Raw genomic sequence first — 16,886 nt, 5'->3', positions numbered from 1 at the left:
TACATTCTCATATTCTCTGAGTCCTTGTTCAGCAGCTGCTCCTCCGCTGACTCTGGACCTTTCTGGTTCTCAATGGCAGGGGCAAGAGCAACCTGTTGTATGGCATGTACTCCCCGGGGTTTCTCCATGTCGGAATGATACGTGCATGTCCACAGGTGGGCCTCCACAACCAGTGCGTGGTGGGCCAATTATGTCATTGCTTCTCTGTGCCATGATAGTTCTGAATTATGTGGCGGTGGTTGGCTTGAGGGCCTGTGCATGCCATCGCATACCGCCACTCTGCCTTCAAGGCTGGGGGCTGGCGCGAAGGCCAGCGCTCCCTGCCACATAGCTTCCTGGGCCCAGAGGGCCCTCCTCCCGGGTGCCTGAGAGGCTGGGGGATGCTTAGTGGAACAATTTCCTAGAAAGAACTGAAATCTTCTTTTAACCATGGAATCTTTTGCTCTGTTACTGAATATTAGATGATTTCCCCCATTTTGTTACTCATTGAAATGAGTTTGTGAGCAAAACACTCTTCTTCGGCCTCCTGTCCTCAGTAGTGACTTAGTAAAGTTAATGTGCTGTTGTCTCAGGGCCTGTTGTTGTCCCGAGGCTATCATCAGCAAGTTTAACCATAGCTGCTGAGAAGAAATCTACTCAGTGTTTCCATGTCATTGACAGTGACTTGTTCAAAGTTTGTAATCATCAGCACCACTGAAGCAGCCCACAGGCCTATGGAGCTCAGTTTAATGATATAAATGCAATAAGGTGACGCTCACCCTCAGAAGCTGAGTGGTAGCCATCAGCACGTTTGGAAAGGATGATGTTCAGTACTGCACCCCTCTTTTCCCAGGGCATGCCTATAAATGGTAAGTTTTCATGATTTGCATCACAAACACCTTTGCAAGCATTCCCACCCCATGAATTAGTGTCACATGTGCTGGGTGTCCTTCAGCTACCTGCAGGATTTGGAGAACAACTGTAAGGGATGAGCAACCTCAGATGAGAACACACTGCCCAAAAGGGTGGGCTCTGACACAGCACAACAAGAGTCACATCTGCCAGAGAGTCCTGCTGCTTTGCACAGGGCATTAAGTGAGACACCTGCGCTTTCCCTGTCTGTCAGCAGCAGATGATCACAGGACCTCAGTCTCAGGACTGTTCTGAGGCCTAGAGGCACATGACAGCATCTGTGTGGTGCATGGTAAGTGCGCACCAAGTGGAATCATTTTGACAAACAATCTATTTGTAGTTGTTACAAAGTACCAAGTGCAAGCAGAGGTGATCCTTCCAATAAATGTCTTGAGTTATTTTTCTCTAATAATCTTGTCCTCTAATTTCAACCACTGTGTCACTGCAGTGTCCAATATGGCAGACACATAAGCCCATTAATGTTTAATTTATGAAGAAAACTTTGAACAGAATTAGAATTTTGTTCTTCAGTCCTACCAACCACATTTCAGGTGCTCAGTAGCCACATGTAGGTAGGGGCTGTTACCTTAGCATGGAAAGGAGGTTATGGTTTCCATCTAGAATGACCCCCAAAGCTCATGTGTTCATGGCTCGTGCTTTGGGAAGGTGACTGGGTCCTGGGTGCTGTCCACATCGATCAGAGGGTCAGTGCATAGAGGAGTGCACAGCTGCAGGTGCAGTTAGGAAGCAGGCCCCAGTCAGAGGAGCTGGGTCCCTGGAGATGTGACTTGAGGGTCTGTTCTCGCTCTGGCTTTTCCTCTTCTCTTTGCCTGGTGTTTGGCTTCCACTGGTTGAGAAGCTTCTCCCACTGGGCCCTTCTGCCTTGCTGTTTCTGCCTTGGAACCAGAAAACCACGGTGTAAAACCTATGAAATGGTGAACCAGAATAAACTCTCCCTTCTAGTTGCAGTTGTTGGGCTTTTTTTCCCAGCAATGGGAAAGTCACTACGATAGATTTTTATCTCAGAAAATTCTACTGAAGAACACCAAAGTCACCCTTAGGTTAATAACTCTGAATGTTCTTTGACCTCAATTCTATGCATTCTAAGTGTCCTGTATATACTGAGTAATCATCCCTACTAACGATTTTGAAGTTTGCCATAGTAAGCCAAGAGACAGACTCAGGTAGTCCATGCTTTTTGTGTGAATTCTACTTCATTCTCTTTTTTTTTTTTTTTTTTTTTTGGTTTTTCTCCGGTATCAGGAACCAAACTCACGACCTTGCGCTTGCCAGGCAGGCACTTTGCCGCTGAGCTAAATCCCCAGCCCTACTTCATTCTCAATACATCCACATCCACAACATTAGTATTTTTTGTCACAGCTTAGGAAAATATAGGTATTTTTACCCATTGCTTATGAAGTGTAAGTTTTACATGGCTATAATTCCCATCTCACTGTTTTTCTACCATGTGATCTTTTGCAGAGATATTAACATATTATCTAAATAAAAAGTGCTTTGCTACTCCCTTTTCGACCAGCAATTATTCACAATCGGAGAGAGAATGCCCTCGCAATAAGTAGAGGAAGAATGAATTTTTGAATATATTATGTAGATGAGTGGACAGTTACAAATGTATTTTCCCCAACTAAAATATTGTTCATAGCATTTATGTTTCCTATTGTTTTTCCAATAAACTTATTTTTGTTATCTGGAACAAGTTGTTCCCTGATGCTTTCTGTGGCTTGAGCATTATGAATTTTATATTATTTTATGGGGTTCATTCCGAGGTGAAAACCATGCATCAAAAATATCTTCATTGACTTCAAAACAATGTTTGTTTGCCACATAAAAGAAATAATAATAAAAACCTGAAGAAGAATATGCAGTTTAATTCATTAATATAGTGATTCAGGGAAGCAATTTCTTTCGGATGGTAGCGGTAAGAACGGAGGTATATGGATGCTTATATTTACAAACGTTAGCATTCTTGAGTAGCACAATGTACACCACTTACCGAAGCACAGTGCCTTCCTCTGTACTCTAGTGATCCTCCTGGAGAGTAATGTACATCTTGTTTAATATAATTTAGACTTTCATCCTTATGATATTGAATCAAATTTAATTTTCCCTTACTGTTCCTGCTTTAAATTTGTAAGGTAAAATTCAATATCATCTTGGGGGAAAACCCTTAAAAGTAATGTGCTTAACATTTTAATAATTCTAGGAAAAGAAAGTTAGTTACATTCGGATTTTACTTTTAGTAAGGCTTGTCCTCTTGGGGAAAAATAAGGAACCTCCTCCTTAATTATTTTTTACTTACAAATACATGATCTTTGTATATGAACACACACACACGCATTTATATATTTTCTGAATAATGTACTTTCTAAACTTAAAAAAAAATTCATGATCCACTTGATAACTGTATTCATCTTCACTGCCATAATTATGTGAACAAATGCTGTTGTTCCCTGATGGGGAATAAACAAACAGAAATCATTTCTTTTATCCTAAATAAATGTACTGCCCTTTAAGGCCTCTATCCACAACATGGCCCATATCTTCCAGGGTGTAAATTATCCTCAATAAAATAAGGTGAACTTATGTTGAATCCAAACTAGGTTTCACTCTTAGTCACTTTCTGATCACGGAGACAAATGATTCACCAGTACCCTCAACTTCAAAAGGAGGAGAGATTTACTGTGGCTCGTGGTTTTGAGGCATTCAGCCCATGGTCAGCTGGGTCTAGGGCAGGAACATCAGGCTGGAAGGGTGTAGCAGAGAAGAGCTGCTCACTCCCTGGCAACCAGCATGTACAGAGAGGGGAGGAGGAGCGGAGTAAGAAAATATACCCTTGTAGGTTATGCCCCGGTAACTACCTCTTCTGATCAGGCCCAGGGCTTAGTCTTGAAAGAGGGTGATCTGTTTGACCTAACAGCATATGCAGTTATGGAGTCATCAGTGGATTAATACAGAAATGACCGAGCACCGCAGTGATCCAATCCCCTTCCCAAAACCCCACCTCCAACTGCGAGACTTCTGGGAATATTTTTACATCTAAACCCTGACAGCAGGTTGTTCTCTTTTCTTGCTTCTTAATGACATTCTTAGGATTACTTTTAAAACTGTAATATGAAAAAAAACTGTAATATGAAAAAAATGTAATATGTACACCTTCGTAGGGTAGTGCCACCTTTTTCACCATAAAACACTTGGTTTTCTTGTTTGACTTTTAAAAGAAATTCTTAGTGTTTTTTTAAAAAATAATCTACAGTATTAAGTTTATTTCATTTCCAGCCAGTGTTAGTAAACATGACAGATTCCTCCATGAGAAGGAGTTTGAATTCCTGGAATTTTCACTGATCTGATGTTCTTGCTGGTGGACAACTGCAGCAAAATACAGTCCTTTCTTGCTTGGGAGCATAATCCTTGGACATGGAATTCCACAAACTCACATAGTTGTTCACCTACTCACTCTAGGAAATGAAGGTCTTTTGGGTCTGTTAAGATTCATCTGCGTAAACCTTAAAAATAAGTTTTAAACCATGAATTTAAATTTACTGTTTATAGGAACAAATGGATAGTCTATTCAAATAGTCTATTGAACAAATGGATAGTCTATTCAAATAGTCTATTGAAGCACATACACTTATGAGTGTTTTTTTTTTTTTTTTTTTCCAGTACCGGGAATCGAACTCATGACGTTGAGCCTACCAGGCAGGCACTGTGTCACTGAGCTAAATCCCCAGCCCCCAACTTATGAGTCTTAACAGGAACTTATCAAAATGTCCTTATAAATTATTATGCTATCACAATGTAGAGAATTAATAAAATTTAGAAGCAACATATAAGCTGTATTTGAATCCCAAGTAGATAAAAGCGAATGAGAACAGGCCCAGGTGTACTGGTTGAAGCGTACGTGGAAGTGTGCATACAGACCTAGACGCCTCTTCTGACGCTGAGAGTACAAATGAGAATGCCTTGGAAGACAGCAGCCAGGAAGAGGAGGTGCCTCCCCTCACTCACACGCCTTTCCTCGGGTTCCTCCCGCAGCTGCCTTGAGGTCAGTGGCACAGACACATGGAAGAGGAAGAAATTCAAATGTAACGCAACACGGAGGGCATGAGGATGCTGAGGAATGCAATGACCATGTCCAAACGCATACTGTGCCAGCTGTGCCTGGTGCTGTGGAGACATGCTCTTGACAGTTCTGGGGCTCCCAGGCTCCCATTTGGAAAGTACGGTTATTAATCTGACTCAGATTATTGTAAAATAAAAATGAAGTGTCTGCAAAGCACTCAAGCTCTTCCCGGTAAACAGCCTGAGGGAAGTGACTCAAGACTCTGTATGCTGGAAACCCCGAGTAATGGAGAGAACAATGTCCTCAAGAACATCTCTGATAAATAAATAAGCTCCAGGTGCCACTCATGTGTTCCATGGGACACGCCCAGGACACAGTGCTTCATGGAAAGAATCCCTCCAGGGAGCCCAGGCCTTGTTGGGAGAGGCTGCATTCTGGCATTTCTAGCCAGGCTCAAAGAGCAGAGCTGAACAATCAAAGCATGGACAGCCTTGGACTAAGTCCTCGGGGCCGTCAGGACCTTGGTGGAGGGAACTTGGGGGCAACAACGTGAGCTGCCACACAGGTTGCTCAGCTGAGGGCTCCGGCAGGAGGTGACTGGGGCCTCGTTACATATTTTGTGTGAAGTGCTGACGGAACCTAGGTGAGATGACCGTTTACTCCTAATTATGTAGAAAGCAAGGGACCACAGCCAAACTGTGGCACCAGCCTAGACACCCAGATGAATGGAAAATGAATCTGCGATCTGCATGCCCAGTGAATATATTCAGGCATAAAGCAGATATCATGAATCCCTCAGCTGTGAGAGAAATTAAGATGGTTACAGACAACAATTATCATCCCTCATTGTAAAAACGTTGGGGAATTATAAACATATTCAACAGTGATGCCCAGTGTGGTCAAAACTATCGCTATTTTTTGTTTTATTCTGTTCTTTACTCATACTTAACTGATTTTTCATATATTTATGTTTGCAACTATGCCAGGCAAGTGCGTTTATAAGGTCTTAATGCACACTATCCAGAACAGGACAAGTTCTTAATGAACAGGGCCTTTGCGACCACCTCCTCCACACCGCTGGTCAGGCTGCTGCGGGAGGAAGCAGTCAAGGAGTTCTGTAACTTTCAGTTCCCACTGGGTGGCAAGATTGCTTCCCCTGACTGTCAGCAGGCCGTGATCCCCTGAGATGAATGTGAACCGAAAGTAACCACAGTGTGGGGAGGCAACCTTCCTTCCGTGAGTGAGAAGTGGGTCTCCTGGAGTTCTAAGGAAGTGTGAACTCATTATGGCTGTTTCTCAAAAGGAATTTAATTTCTTTCTGTTGTTTCTATAAAAATATTGCAAATATTTGGTTTTCTTATTTGTTATTTTTCAAATTTTTATTATGACAATTTTTAAAATACACAAATGCTTAAATGGCAATACAGTGTATGCTTATGCAGTTTTGCATAGATTCAAATATTATTAACATTGTGTTGTATTTGCTTTTTTGTTTTTTAAATATTTTATTTTTATTAGTATGTGTTTGCAGCCCACAAAGATTACATACATTCTGGGGAGATAGTACATGTTCACAACACACCTTAATTCTTTTTATGTCCCTTTCCCTGGTTTCCTTCCCCCTCCCTCCATCTCTTGGTCCTCTTCCCTTTTGCAAAAAATCCATTTCCCTGTTTCCTATTATCTTTTATTTCCTCTTTAATTTTATTTATACTTTGGGTTTCTCATGAGAAACCTGACAGACTTAAACATATGTCTAATCTATTGTACTTAACATTATCGTCTCCAGGAGCATCCATTCTCCTACAAATGACTCAAGTTTATCATTCTTTATACCAGAGTAGACTCTGTTATGTGTAAATGGCACATTTTCTTTATTTGTTCATCGTTTATGGACATATAGGCTGCTTCCAAGTTTCAGCATTATGAACTGTGCTGCTAGAAATATGGGTATGTATGTATCAATGTAATATGATATCTTTAACTCTTCTGGGAAGATACCTATATGGGAAATAGCCAGGTTTAATAAAATTCTATTTTTAATTTTTTGAGAAACCTACATACTGATTTCCATAGTACCAGTTCACATGCCCACCAACACTGTGCAAGTGTGACTTTCTCTTTGCACCCTCACCAGCCTTTGCTATTATTTAATGATGACCACTCTTTCTGGAGTGAGATGGAATCTCAGTATTGTTTTAATTTGCATTTTTTTCTAATTGGAAGCAGTGTTGAGCATTTCATCATGTATTTATTGGCCATTTGTACTTCTGAGAAGTGTCTACTCATTCCAGGTGTCCATTTTTCAATTGGGCCTTTTTATTTGGGGAGGTCAAATTTTTTTAAAATTCACATATTCTAGACATTATTTCTCCAAATACTTTGGTGAAAATCAATGCATTCAGCTTTGAATCAATTACTTTAAATGTATAACATTCATAAAAGTTAGTAAATACAGTAATAAAGTGTGCACCACCCAGATTTGGGTGTCAGCACTACAAATCCCTTCATCTCTTGTGCCCACCTCCTTGGGCTTGCCTGTTCCACTCTAGTGCCTGACCTCAGACTCCAACCCTGTTCTTTTTTTTTCTTTCAGTCTTTTTGAGGCAGGGTCTCACTGTTCAGTTCAGGCTGGCATTGAGCTCACATTGTAGCCCAACTCCTCTCAGACTTGCAGCGATCCTCCTGCCTCAGCCTCCCGAGTGCTGGGATTACAGGAGTGCACCACCATGCCCCACTACAACCCTGTCCTGAACTTGGGCCTGGTCATTTCCCTCCAGCCTCCCTTCCTCTTCTTTGCTTTAAATGCTTCTATCACTGCATTCATGAATACACAAGTTGTATGTTATTAGATGTCACTTGTATCTGAGGGCATTAAAACATTATCTCGACCTTTGGGCTGTCAGTCAGAAGCACTGCAGGGAGCTGAGCTGTAGCTGGGACAGCTTCGGGAACTCCGGTGAGCTGCTGCCGCCCCCCACCCCCGAGCTTGGGAGCCAGGCAGAAACCCGGACAGCTTTAGGGGCCTGGGGTCCACTCCCCACCCCTCTCCACCCCACCTCCCCCGTTGGAGCTGAGCTGTACCTCGGGAAGCTTTGGGAACTCTGGTGAGCCGGCCCCACCTCTGCCCCACCAGCTTGGGAGCCCAGGGGAGCCCCAGACAACCTCAAGGGCCTTGGGTGCTCCTCCCTGACACCTCCCTGCACCCTCAGGGGAGCTAAGCTGAAACTCAGACAGCTTCAGGGGCCTCAGTGACTGTGCACTTACCCCCCACATTGGTGTGGGAACCAGGTGTGGTAGTGGCAGTGTATGGAGACACGGTGACCACGACCCACCCAATACCACACCCCAGTGGAAACAGGGCTGAAACCTGGACAGCTTTGGGAACCCCCGGGTGGGAGCCAAGCTGAGCCACAGACAGCTGTGGGAGCATTGGGGATCGCATCCTGCCTGCACACACACATCACTGAGGGAGTCACACCGAGCACCGGGACGTTTGGGTCCTTGCCCTGCTACTATAACATCATCCTGGGAGTGAAGCTGAGCTCCAGGGAACCTCTGCATCTCTGAAAATGACAAAATGAAGGAGCAAAATGCAATCTCAGACCTCTACCCCACCCAGAACAAGTCCAGGAGGTATAGACACAGACGAGCTTGGAAGTCATACACCTGAAATTTCTGAAATGATAGCAGCTGAAGTAAAGAAATAACTCCATCAGGCCATAGAAGACATCAGATCAGAAATAATCTCTGAGGTAAAAAAAAGAAATGAAAACAATAATGAAAGAATTGCTTAGCATATCTAAAGGAGACATAGAAAAAAAATAGAGGAGCATAGTAAAGGGTCTCACTGTACAGTTCAGGCTGGCCTTGAGCTTGCTTTGTAGACCAGGCTAGTCTTGAACTTGCAATGATTAAAGACAAAAAAAAAAAAATCAATAGGTATCAATGGAACAGCAGGTATAAGCACAAATCACATAAAAAGACTATTTGTGGAAGTAATAACAAAATTTCCCAAGCATGAACAGACTGAGAGAGAAATGAGTGAAACCACACCTTTCATAATAGCATCAAAAAAAAAAAAAAATGAAATACTTAGGAGTTGATCAAAACAAGAAGTAAAATATCTATACAGTGAAAATTGTAGTACTCTGAAAAGAGATTGAAGAGGATTTCTCAAAATGAAAAGATATTCTTTGCTCACAGATAGGAAGAACCAACACTGTGAAAATGACCATACTCCAAAAATTGTTGTATAGATTCAATGCAATCCATTAAAATTCCATTAGTCTACCTCACAGATCTAGAGAAAACATTCCTAAAATTCATCTGGAACCAGAAGAGGCCAAGAATAGCAAAAGCAATCCTGGGCAACAAAGGAAAGGCAGGAGGCGACACAATCCCTGACTTGAAATTATACTACAAAGCTACTGGGATAAAATCAGCATGGTACTGGCAAAAAAACAGACCTGAAGATCAATGGAACAGATTAGAAGATGCAGACACAGCTACAAACACACTCAGCCACGTTATGTTTGATGAAGGGGCCAAACATGTTCACTGAAAGAAAGATAGCCTGTTTAACAAATGGTGCTGGAAAAACTGGCTTTCCACATGCTGAAGACTAAAACTAGACCCATGTCTATCACCATGCACTAAACTAAAGTCTAAATGGATCAAAGATCTAAATATCAAAACAGAAACACTAAATCTGCTGGAAGAGAAAGTAGGTAAAACTCTCAAAGACATAGGGGTAGAGAGTTCATGAACAAAAACCAAACTGCATGGGAAATACTTCAAAAAATCAACAATTGGGATCTCATCTTGTTGAAAAGTTTCTGCACATCAAAAGAAATCACCAACAGAGTAAAAAGAAAACCCATGAATTGAGAAAAAATTATATCCAACTGCCCTTAAGACAAAGGACTCCTATCTAGAGCATATAAAGAATTAAAAAAAAAAATCTGGCCCCCAAAATTCAAAGACCCAATCCAAAAATGGGCATCTGAGATGAACACATACTTCTCTAATGAAGAAATACTAATGGTGAATAAATATATGAAAAAGTATTCAACATCATTAGTCATTCAAGAAATGCAAATTAAAATAACACTGAGATTTCATCTCACGCCACAAAGAATGGCTATCAATAAGAAATCAACCAATGACAAATGCTGGAGAGGCTGTGGGGAAAAAGGAACACTTCTCCACTGCTGGTGGGAGTGTCCATTGCTGAAACCACTGTGGAAATCAGTCTGGAGATTCCTCACAAAACTAGGATTAGAAGTCCCACTTAATCCAGCTATTCCACTTGTAGGTTTTTCTCCAGAAGAATTAAAAACATCATACCACAGCATGTTTATAGCAATGCAATTTGTCATAGCTAAATCTTGGAAACAACCCAAATGCCAGTCAACTGAGGAATGGATAAAAAAGATGTGGTATTTCTATACAAAGGAGCATTACTCCACTATCAAAAAGATAAACCTGAGGCTTTTACAGGTAAATGGATGCAACTAGAGACCATTCTCATAAGTGAAATAAATTAGACCACATGTGTAAACATCACATAGTCTCCCTGGTGTGAGAACATGAAAGAGTAAGTAAAACCCAAAGTGTACAATAGATGATAAGAAAGGGAAAGAAACTAATCATAAAAGGAACAACTGGGATGAGGGAAAGAAGAAAAAGAAAGTGCTAAGACATCACATACGTATATATGGATTGGTGGCATACTGATGTCTGATGGTTTGTGGAGGGGAACAGTTAATGATTAAAAGTTTTTCTTGGGAAAAAATTATCTCATTTCTTATAATAAAACTTCACTGCAATTTGTTTCTGTAATATTTTCTTTGCTGTCACAGACAGCAACAGTTAAATTATTTTCATTGAATACTTTCAGTAAAGCCTGTACAAGACTCCGCTATGAAAAGTACAGCATACAAATACAACATACAATACACAAAATACAAAAATTCCTCCAACACATGTCAGCTCTTTCTTAATTCAGCTTTTTCAGTATCTAAGTACTTATATCCTGGCACATCTGATTATAAGTAGAATCTTTGGGTTTTGCAAAATGCGTATGCTCCTTTCTGTAAGGCAATGGCACGTTGTCCTTCAAAGGATTTGTGTGAGGACCCCCCCCCCACTAACTGTGGCCAAAGGCTCCGTAGATCCACAGTGCCACAGGAGGCAGAGATCCCAGGTGACTTCATGTGTGCCAGGGTATTCGGTATGCATGGAAATAGCAACTAACTGCAGGCTGAGTTTTACATCCTTGGTAACTATCAAGGAGTGGTAATTTTCCTGCTTCTGCAGAGCAATGCGTACTCATTACTTACAAAACACAGATCTTATGTATCAGAGCATCTGTATGTTCACAGCAAAAGTAAACAGAAGCCATGGATCTCTCTGCACCCTCCCTTACACACACAGCTTCTTTTGCTATCAGCATTCTCTGAGTTCGTAGACTTTGTACACTCCTCCAGGGATTGCCGTGAGTTCTTTTTGGATAGTCACCTAGTTCCTAGTTCTGGGCTTATCTTTTCACTGTTGTAAGGTATTTTCTGAGAAGCAGAAGGTCTTTACATACTTAGCTTACTAGTCTTCTTTATTGTGATCTTTCTGTTTTCTTTGCAAACCCTATTCTACCCCAAGGCTGTGAAAAATCTTTCTACATATTCTTGAAATTTTTTTTCTAGTTTTTCCTTTTACATATGAGTCCTTAATGCACCTGGAATGAATTATTGTGTATATAATGTAAAACACCAAAAATGTATTTTCATGCTAATAATATAGTTAAAGTATAATCATTATGTTAAATCCACTCAAAATACAAAGGCTTTCCTAAACTTTAATTCTTATTACCCCTTCCTTATTTACCATGGAAATAACATGCTCTATTCTTCCTCATTTCTTTAGTTCCACCATTATTTTCAAACTACAAATTGAGCATTTTCTCTTTGGATAAAATTTCATTTGTTTACAGCTTGCTTTTCATAAAAAATATTTCTTTTTTTCCTGAAGACCATATAGGAGAGAGTTGGCTATGTTAAAAATATTTGGTCTCTCTCTGAGTGAAATGCGACGTCTCCATCAGTTTTCACTAGAGAAATGGAGTGGCCAACCCTAACCCTAACCCTAACCCTAACCATCTCAGTAGGGCCGTGCTGACCTCTCTGTGGCCGCAGAAGCTCTGAGCACCCCAAGGTCAGCAGGTGACCAGGCTCCAGGGCACCGCGCCCTCCAAGAGAGAAGTGTTCTGGCTTAGACAAGGTGAAGAAGAGCAGGGCTGGGGAGAAGTGGGTGCAGTTGGAGGTAGAAACTACAGAGTTAAACATTGCACTGCTGTGTTTTCAAACTGCTATATAATATGATATAAAAACATGTCCAGAATGAGTTGGGAAAGTTAACATTCAACAAACACAGCATAGGCTTTTTTTTAGTAGAAAAGTATTTAGTGAGAATATTGCTGTATCTTTATGTCTTAGCAGTCCAAAAAATAATAATTCATCATTTTGTATGCCTGGTCTATCTCTTGGCTTTATATTAATCTGTTTCATTTTTAGATGTTATCCTATTTGCATTATATTAGATAAAAAAACTCTGCCTTGAATAATTTTTGATCATGGCCCACTTGTTGTATAATTTTGAACCTCAGATGTCTTGAATATTTAATATTTTGAAATATGAATGTAGCTTTCACCAAGCCCATGAGCTTAAAATTTCACAAATACAGTAGATTTATTTCAGTAAATACAGTATATTTTTACTTTTATACAATAAAATTTCAAAAATACAGTAATATTAGTTTTAGGGCAAAACTATCAGCTGTCTTGACTAGGGATGGAGATGACAACTGTGCTTGTCCAGTAGCGTGGGTGTTCTATGTTTTAGCAAATAGGGAGCTTCCAGAGAGAAGTGGCTGAGTAAATGGAAAGAACAGAACAGAGCCTCAGAGTAGATGAGCATGAAGGGTAACAAAGTCACAACCAACATTTAAAAATTTAAACAAAGACACTTCAGTTCCTAAACTAGGAGAGATGAAAAAATTCTACTCTCTGTTCATGTCAGAAAAGTGTGCCCGCATTTATACAGATGGGCGGAAATGAAAGCAGAGGAAGTCTGCGGAAGTATCACCTTCACATTCTTTGTCTAAGTTTCTTCAGAGTTGCATTGTTTCCATTGATGCTAAAGGAGACCACTGTGGACTTTGCGAGCTTGGTTTCACTGTAGCATTCTCAAGCATTCCGGGGAAGCCCATACTGAAGGGTATTCCATGGTTTCATCATTAGAAATGATACAAAACCGTTTCCCTTAATTACAGATATGTCCATCTCTGGACTTCAGGATTTCAACACTTGACCTGTGCAAAAGAGTAGCTTAAAAATGGTAAATGGCTTGACCATTATAGGTGCTGACCAAATATTTTAAAGTGTTAGAGTTAAAGTTGAATGCTGTAATATAACCAGTTGAAGACTATGTGTTATTGATCAACAGAAGACTGATAGGAAGAAAAGAACAAAGGAAGGAAGCACTGTCAAATTACAAATGCATAATAACTTCGCCCAGGGTTTCCTCTAGTAAGACACATTTGCATCTGTGTGAAAAGAATGTTACTCATTATAAAGCAGTTATTGTTTGTAATGTCTGGGGAGGGGCTGACACCACACTATGCATGCTGCGCCATGCCACGCCATGCCACGCCACACCATGCCATGCCACGCCATGCCACTACTCTGCTGAGCATACAGCTCCCAGCAATCCTAAACCTAATATCAGTAAAAGAACCAAAGAAACAGAGTTTAAGATTAAAGCAGACCATTTATTTGAAGGTGGGGAAAGAAGAGAGAGACAGAAAGAAAGAGAGAGGGAGCTGCTCTTGAGGAGTAGGGAGTATTTGAAATGGAGATATTGATGGATTCTTGTTTGCAGCTCCTTTTCATTGAGATCCTCCTCCTGTGAAGGCTGCTGGAAGCTGATTGGCTCAGTGGCTGTCTTCGGTCCTCCCCTTGAGTTTTTCCAGTCATATGACCTTTCCTGTTCTTTGGGGGAGGAGAGGATTATGAGTGGGGATTTAGGGACAAGTAGTCTAGGTTTAAGTATTAAGTAAAAGGGTTTATGTTGATCACACTACTTGGGACCTTTCTGATCTTAGTTTCTTGGCCTTTGTCTTTCTAATCGCTTGAGCCCACTCTGCAGAGCAGAGGCTGCCACTCTTGGTAAGTCTGTCCATTAACTTTTAACAAAACTCAACGAGGCCTTCATCTTATCTTTTCCCTACCTGAGGACCCTGTCCCTGCAAAGGGAGGAAAAGAATATGCTCTGAGGAGTGGCCAAAGGTGCTGAGAAGGTTCCAGGAGGCCATGAGGGTGATGGTGGGGTCTTTTGTATCTCCTGTCTCGGGATTGCATCTCTCCCAAGCCAGCCCAGCACTGGGGACAGTTGTCCTATCAGAAACTCACTTGGCCTGAGGTCAGATCTAAACTGTCCTATCAAAGGCCAACTAGATATTTGTGGTCTGGGTCTCCATGCTCAATAGGACGCACCCACGTGCTTTACCAGTTTGGCCCTGCCCTAGTACCCTATCCCAGTAGTGCTCACATAAAACTGACAAAAACTCATTTAAAAATAGTCTCCACTTAGGAGTAGTGCAATAATTTTTAACCTTTTACAATAAAAAAAAAATGCAAGTTAAAATCACATAGTGATACCATTTTTCATCTAGCAGGTAGGAAAAGTCCAAGATGTGATAATTCATTGTATTGAGGAGGCCTGGTCTGCCACCATGGTAGGTTATCCTGACTTATTTAATTTCTTTTTCTTACTAGGAGACAGACATCCTTTCTCAGTAGAATTGAAAAATATAAGCTACTTGCTTTCCCTCCAACTGGCTCACACACATCCATGAAAACTAGTACAAACAAACAGAACCTAGAAGGATAGCTGGAATATATTCACTCATTTGTCTGCTTATTTCTAACAGAAATGAGAAACTCTTCACTCCACGGGATGCTTTGGCTCTAGCAACTATCTTGCAACATCCAGAGATGAGCTGAGAGTATGCTGCATGCTGATTTTGAATGAGGTGAAGATGTCATCTGTCCTTTTAGCCACTTTTACTTGTGTGGTCTATTTTTGCAGTTGTGAGCACTGTGAGACATACACGTTAAAGACAACAGACCAAATGTAAGGCATCGAGCAACTTCAGTTACAGCAGCATTAACTGCTGTTCACAGGTTGCCAGGAGAAATGTGAAAGCTGTAAAGGCTGGAGAGGACTGGAGAGAGACAACAGTGCTGCTCGTTGTGTGTGTTTTGCTTTGGTTTAGCGACAGTGTTTCTTTTGTTTTCCAGTACCGGGAATAGAACTCACGACCTCGCGCTTGCCAAGCAGGCGCTGTGCTGCTGAGCTAAATCCCCAGCCCCACCGATAGTGTTTCTTATAAGTACCTATGGATTTAATCTCATTCAAATGCAATTTGTGTGCACGACAAATGTCAATGTAGTTTCCTGAATGAAAGCAGAATTCAAGAAGACTGTCCCTCAGTGAACAGGGATAATGCTGGTGGTGGTCTCTGTTCCATCTTCGCTGATTTTATCTATTTCATATATGAGCACTTTATTTGGACCCTTAAAGTAGTGATCAGGGGCAGCAGTGTCACGTTGCTTGCTCTCCAAAGCTGCCCAGTGACCAGCGACTGGCTTAGGAACACCTGATCCAGCCATGGTTTTATGCAACCTCTGGAAAATTGCAGTTCCTTTAAAAACACCAATAATTTTACCTTCCCAGCAATATTATTTATTTTCTACAAATCAAGTAACTTAAACAATTGATGAAATGTTAAGGTACTTTTATATAACAAATCAGCAGATTTTACAAAAGGAATTCGAGTAGAAATTTCTATTAGTAGTGACTAAACCAATTCTAATCAAAGAGCTGATTGGAATTATTAATTTCCTATACTTCTTGAACACATTTTATATCCTACAAATGCTCATTTGCAAGGAAAACATTAGCATTCTCCTGAAACTGAGAAATTTTACCTAAGCTAATATCCAAAACAGAAATATAATATTTTAGGCTTAGGAATGTTCAAGGATTATTGATTTCTTCATTGCTGTTATATCTGTGAAAAAATCAAATTTCTTATAAAAGTTGGTTTTCATGTTTAATATGTTATTGTGAAATTTGATATTAATTTTTCCAAAGCCTTATGAAATCTAAATTGAGTCACGACTATTCTGTTTGCAAGAGAAATCTGAGAAATTAGAAAACTTCAGAAGTCATTATAGATTTAATTTCTCAACATTACATGGTTAGTTAACACAGAATTTAAGAAATAAATTCTTTGTTAAACATTAAATTCTAAGTCACCCATTCAAAACATTTTACATGATTATTTGAGTTTCTTTCCTTTGTGCTTAAGTGTTTAAATAAGTGTGCAGTGAATTTCCCTGGTGTTCTGTTTCAAGGAAATGAAAATTGCACCTTGTCTCTAAAGGCATTTAAGGAGGAAGGGTCCGTGATGGGATTCTGGGTGTGACAGGACCTCTGCGATCTGACCAGCCAGAGTCATACTTGATGGGGAACAAAAAACACCAGGAAAGGAAGATGGAGATTTCTCTGCCTAATTCCTGGAATATCAGGGCTGGCGCTCTCCTGCTCCACCACCGGGCACAAAGCAAGTCTTCCGAAAGCCTTCCTAGGCAGATGCATTCACCACGGTCTAACCCTAAGGCAGGAGACACCTGCTTCACACAGAACACATTGTTCTGTTCTCGTCTCCCAATGTTTTCTCTTCATAGCGCCCTCCCACCAACTCCGTTTTCTTTCCTCCTTCATTCTGTCCTTATTTGTGCTTTTTGTCTTACAGCAAAATCTGGCTTAGCCATGAGCCCAATTTAGACAG

General features: G+C 40.7%; 1 long non-coding RNA gene across 1 annotated transcript in view; it reads left to right on the top strand.

The window, feature by feature from the left end:
- Positions 1 to 15,067, top strand: part of LOC102030051 — a 63,043-nt gene extending 47,976 nt beyond the window's left edge. Inside the window, exon 3 of the long non-coding RNA XR_001232698.1 lies at positions 14,961 to 15,067. This is a non-coding gene — a long non-coding RNA (uncharacterized LOC102030051). The remainder of the gene's footprint in view (positions 1 to 14,960) is intronic.
- The last annotated feature ends 1,819 nt before the right edge of the window (positions 15,068 to 16,886 follow it).

Source organism: Chinchilla lanigera, unplaced genomic scaffold (assembly GCF_000276665.1).
Source record: "Chinchilla lanigera isolate Chin_1 unplaced genomic scaffold, ChiLan1.0 scaffold00009, whole genome shotgun sequence".
In the NCBI taxonomy this organism is placed as follows: domain Eukaryota; kingdom Metazoa; phylum Chordata; class Mammalia; order Rodentia; family Chinchillidae; genus Chinchilla; species Chinchilla lanigera.
The sequence above is the reverse complement of the archived record's forward strand: the minus strand, read 5'-3'. Positions and strand labels throughout refer to the sequence as shown.